General features: G+C 41.5%; 1 pseudogene; it reads left to right on the top strand.

Moving 5' to 3' along the window:
* The first annotated feature begins 3,193 nt into the window (after positions 1-3,193).
* Positions 3,194-4,929, top strand: LOC122710100 (annotated as a pseudogene).
* Positions 4,930-5,341: the final 412 nt, after the last annotated feature.

The raw sequence follows: 5,341 nt of genomic DNA, 5'->3' as shown, positions 1-5,341 counted from the left end.
TCACTTTCTGCCATAAGGGTGGTGTCATCTGCATATCTGAGGTCACTGATATTTCTCCTGGCAATCTTGACTTTATTAAATATTTCTAAATAAGATAATTGATTTTTGATTTGTACTTCACCCTATGATACTTAAACAATATAGTATTCAAAATGATACTCATACTTTATACATCATTGATTAAACTCATAGTAAGATTAAAACATGATTGATAATTCTTTCAGTTTTAAAGACTCACACTTGTGTTTCACATAGGAACTTCCAGATCCCTATTACATATGATACAAATCCCATCCGAAATATATATTGACTGTCCACTGATTTCTCAGTGGTTTTAAATTTCTGATTGTTTTACTGAGGCTGTTGATCTGAAATTATTTTTTAATCCTCCTGTTAGGTGGAAAGGTTTGAATCAAGAGATTTTCTCCACTAGAGTAAATTACTGATGAAAATATGTTTGCAAAACACAGCATATCTTTGATGTAGAAGGATTTCAGCATTCTAGTATAGGGTAGGTACATTATAAAGACACCTGAATTTCAGACCTAAAGAAAAATTTAAATAATGCATTTTTACTGCTCAATTGGAGAAAAAATCTGAGTTTCAATAGTGCATGTTTCAACTTTATGCTGTATTTAGCAAAACAGTATTATCCTTCACTAATTCTTTATCTGGTAAACAGTTCCAGGAAAAAAAGCTTACAACCTCTAAGCTTTTACCTTTTGCCTTTAAGACAGTGTAAGTTATATGAAATACTTGTACTGGCCTATTGGCTTAATGATGGATGATAAATAAAAGGGAGAAATGAAGTGATAAACAAGGAAAATATTACAAGTCTTTCAATTGTGTGTGTGTGTGTGCTGATGATAAAATATCTAGAGTTTATGCTTGAGAAGTCCTGTACTGACCTAAAGTTCACGTACATCCCTTGCACTGCATAGATTTTTAATCTTTCCAAGGAATACAAATCTAATTTTTATTCTCTCAAAGACCATGATAAGCATCCAGGTGATTTTTGTCATCTGGTAACATAACATGCCATGAATGAGAATAGAAATACATCACAACTTTGCTGTACATGTGTTTGCAGACATGAATGAACATCCATTTTTTGACCCCAGTGTACTATTTTGTCTTTCCAGGAAGTCAGTTTTTGAGAAAAAGGGACTTGATGGCTATCAGGACACAGTGCCCCTTTGACCACCAATATTTTACAGATGCCTCTCCTTCCTAATTTATCCTTCCTGCCTGATTTCCTTGTGACCCTTCACAAATTTATCCATTTGATTGACTTGGAATTCATTAATCAAATAAATGTTAACCACTTGCTACATACTAGGGCTTCCCTGGTGGTTCAGAGATTAAAGCATCTGCCTGCAATGTGGGAGACCCAGGTTCGATCCCTGGGTCGGGAAGATCCCCTGGAGAAGGAAATGGCAACCCACTCCAGTATTCTTGGCTGGAGAATCCCATGGATGGAGGAGCCTGGTAGGTTACAGTCCATGGGGTTGCAAAAAGTTGGACACGACTGAGTGACTTCACTTATGATATATGAGGCATTCATCTAGGTACTAGGAATTTAGACAAAAATCCCTGTCTTCAAGGAGTTTATATTTTATTGGAAGAAATACACTGAAACTAATTATTAAGTGTGTGATAGAAAGGATCATTACTTAAGATTTGCTAGGCAACAGTTTCCCTGGATTACCTTCCATCCCAGGTTATGTTCTGTTTCATTTATAAGCACTCCAAGAGGATCCTATCTGGGAGTGGAAAATTCTTCCAGAGATTGGAATACCAGGCCACCTTACCTGCATCCTAAGAAATCTATATGTAGGTCAAGAAGCAACAGACAACAGACTGGTTCCAAGTCAGGAAAGGAGTATGTCAAGGCTGTATATTGTCACCCTGCTTATTTAACTTATATGCAGAGTTTCCATTCAGTTCAGTTGCTCAGTCATGTCTGACTCTTTGCGACCTCATGGACTGCAGCACTCCAGGCCTCCCTTCCCATCACCAACTCCTGAAGCTTACCCAAACTCATGTCCATTGAGTTGGTGATGCCATCCAACCATCTCATCCTCTGTCATCCCCTTCTCCTCCTGCCTTCAATCTTTCCAAGCAACTGACTTTCAAATGAGTCAGTTCTTTGCATCAGGTGGCCAAAGTGTTAGAGTTTCAGCTTCAGAGTACATCATGCAAAATGCCAGACTGGATGAAGCACAAGCTGGCATCAAGATTGTTGGGAATAATATTAATAACTTCAGATACTCAGATGACATCATTCTTATGGTATAAAGCAAAGAAGAACTAAAGAGCCTCTTGATGAAAGCGAAAGAGGAGAGTGAAAAAGTTGGCTTAAAACTCAACATTCAGAAAACTAAGATCATGGCATCCAGTCTCATCACTTCATAGCAAATAGATGGGGAAACAGTGGAAACAGTGGCTGACTTTATTTTCTTGGGCTCCAAAATCACTGCTGGTGGTGACTGCAGCCATGAAATCAAAAGATGCTTGCTCTTTGAGAGAAAAGCTATGAACAACCTAGACAACATATTAAAAAGCAGAGACATTCCTTTGCCAACAAAGATTTGTCTAGTCAAAGCTATGGTTTTTCCAGTAGTCATGTATGGATGTGAGAATTGGACTATAAAGAAAGCTGAGCCCTGAAGAACTGATGTTTTTGAAGTGTGGTGTTGGGGGAGGATCTTGAGAGTCCTTTGGACTGCAAGGAGATCAAACCTGTCAATACTAAAGGAAATCAGTCCTGAATATTCATGGAAGGATTGATGCTGAAGCTGAAACTCCAATACTTTGGCTGTCTGAAGCAAAGAAGTGACTCATTGGAAAAGACCCTGATGCTGGAAAAGATTCAAGGCAGGAGAAGAGGATGACAGAGGATGAGATGATTGGATGCCATCACTGACTTGATGGACATGAGTTTGAGCAAGCTCTGAGATTCGTGATGGACAGGGAAGCCTGACATGCTGCAATCCATGGGATCACAAAGAATTGGACCCGACTGAGTGAGTGAACTGAACTGAACCAGAAGATCACGTGCTTCCTGCCGTTCAAGCAGCAGCCCCATATTGTATCAGATTTATTTGTATTTCTCTTGACAGTACACTCCAAGAAGTTAGGGGCCATATTTTATCCATCCTTTTAAAAAGTGACTAGTCAGGCGCGGGTCGCCATGGCGGAGCTGCAGCAGCAACTCCGGTGCAGGAGGTGGTGAACTCCATGGTGAAGAGTCTGGAGACAGAGAATATCCGGAAGATGCAGGGCCTTATGTTCTGGTGCAGCGCCGCCTATTGTGAGGAAAGCCAGGCGTCCGTGCAGCAAAAGTGCACCAGTGCATTGAACTCTGCCACGCACCTCTGGCTCAAACCCAGGCCCTGGTGACCAGCGAGTTGGAGAAGTTCCAGGACCGCCTGGCCTGGTGCACTATGTATTGCAATGACAAGGCCAAAGATTCTATAGATGCAGGGAGTAAGGAGCTTCACGTGAAGCAGCAGCTGGAGACCTGCGTGACCAAGTGTGTGGATGACCACATGAACCTCATCCCAACCATGACCAGGAAGATGAAGGAGTCGCTCTCATTCATGGGGAAATAGCTGTCTGCTAGTGGCCATCAGGGCTGAGGGCAGGAATCGATTTAAAAGGAGGAATGGGGATTTGGGTCTTTTAAGGAGAGTTAAGGAATGAGGAAATTAAGGATGGCAGCAAGTCTAAGGCCTGTGTTTCTTTCCTCTGGACACTGGTTCATTTGTGTTTCAATCCTAGAAAGTGAAATGGAAAAAAAAAACGGTGCTAAAATTTGGGTCACAGATAGCACAGGAGGTTTGTTGTGAGCCTGAATTTCATGTGGCAAGTACTTCTCCTGCCAATAGGGAGTCTCCCTTGTCCCAAACCAGGGCCCTCCAAGGTACCAGATTCTCCTACTGCACAGATACCAAGAGGCCGGCAGGTTCATGTAACCTGCTTATGGTCTACTGGAGTATGAAAAGAGGTGTTTCTATTTGTTGCCCACCTGCTGTTTACTAGAAGGATCACTACAACATTTTCCACAAACTAATAAAATCCATGCAGTCACTAATGTCGAAAGGGGCAGGGGGCTTTAGGGGGTTTGTTTTGCTTGTTTTTCTCTTATAGACAAGGGCATGATGTTAAGATGTAAAGTTGGGAGAGGCAGTTTGGATAAAAACTTTGAAAGGGTCCCTGCAGGTACTCATTTCTCCATCAAGATGTGGATGTGTGTTTCTTAAAATTCTCACACATTACATCATTCAGCCTGGAGACCCTGCAAAAATGTAAGAAGCGATATCACACTGGTAAGGGAAGCAAGTGTTCCCTCTCACTAGCAGCCGTGGTGGGCCCTGAGGCCGCCTGCAGCAGAGTCAGCCAAGCGACAAGACAGTCTTACAGTGACACTCGGCCTTGCAGGGAAACGGGATTTTGACAGTATTATATGCTCATATTCAGGAACGAACAGTGAAAGAGGAACTATTAGCTACTTAAATAAGAGGGTTGTGAAGTATGGGCTTTGGAAAAATCTGTTTTTCATGAAACAGAATGAAAGCCTAAACCCAGTGTTGCTTACTTTGCCCCCTGAAATAACAGAGCTTTGTTGAGACAATCCCCTGGCAACAAAAAAGTCAAGGGAGGAAAAGTAAGCAACTCAGGGATGAACCGTGGCTCCTTTAGAGCGATAAAGGGACTGCCCTCCATTACCAAACACCACTTTTGCCAGGGCCTTTGCTTCATGCGTTGTTCTTGCCCCAGTTCTGGCCCCTTATCATTTTGATAAGGACCTTGTTTTTTTTACCAACTTAGTACTTGAAATGATAATATTGTCTGTTTGCTGTTTCAAGACTGTGATATATTTTCCTAGTGGTTTGGTTTTCAAAATAAATAAGACTTAATTTTCTTCCCCCCCAAAAAAAAAAAAAGTGACTAGTCAAATTCCTGGGTCATGGAGTATATGATTAAAAAGCTACAATTTATTGAGCCCTTTGCTTTTTTAGGGTATTGTTCTAAGTCCTTCCCATGTAAAACTGGTTTTCTTTTCTTGCATAACAAATCACCACAAGCTTGTCATCTCATAGTTTCTGTGGATCAGAAATCTGAGCACACCTTAAGTGGGGTTCCCTGTTGAAAGTCTCACAAGGCTGTAGTCAAGGTTTGTTTGTATGTGGAGATCTCGCTAGGAAAGAATCTGCTTCTGAGCTCACTTAGTTGGCTAGCAATATAAGTTTTCTGTAGGTGCATGACTAAGGACCCTGGCCTCTAAATGGCTGTGAGTGAAAGCTGTCCTCAGTTCCTGGAGGCCACCGTAGGTTCT

This window comes from Cervus elaphus, chromosome 16 (assembly GCF_910594005.1).
Source record: "Cervus elaphus chromosome 16, mCerEla1.1, whole genome shotgun sequence".
Taxonomy (NCBI): Eukaryota; Metazoa; Chordata; class Mammalia; order Artiodactyla; family Cervidae; genus Cervus; species Cervus elaphus.
This window is presented reverse-complemented; position numbering and strand designations above follow the sequence as displayed.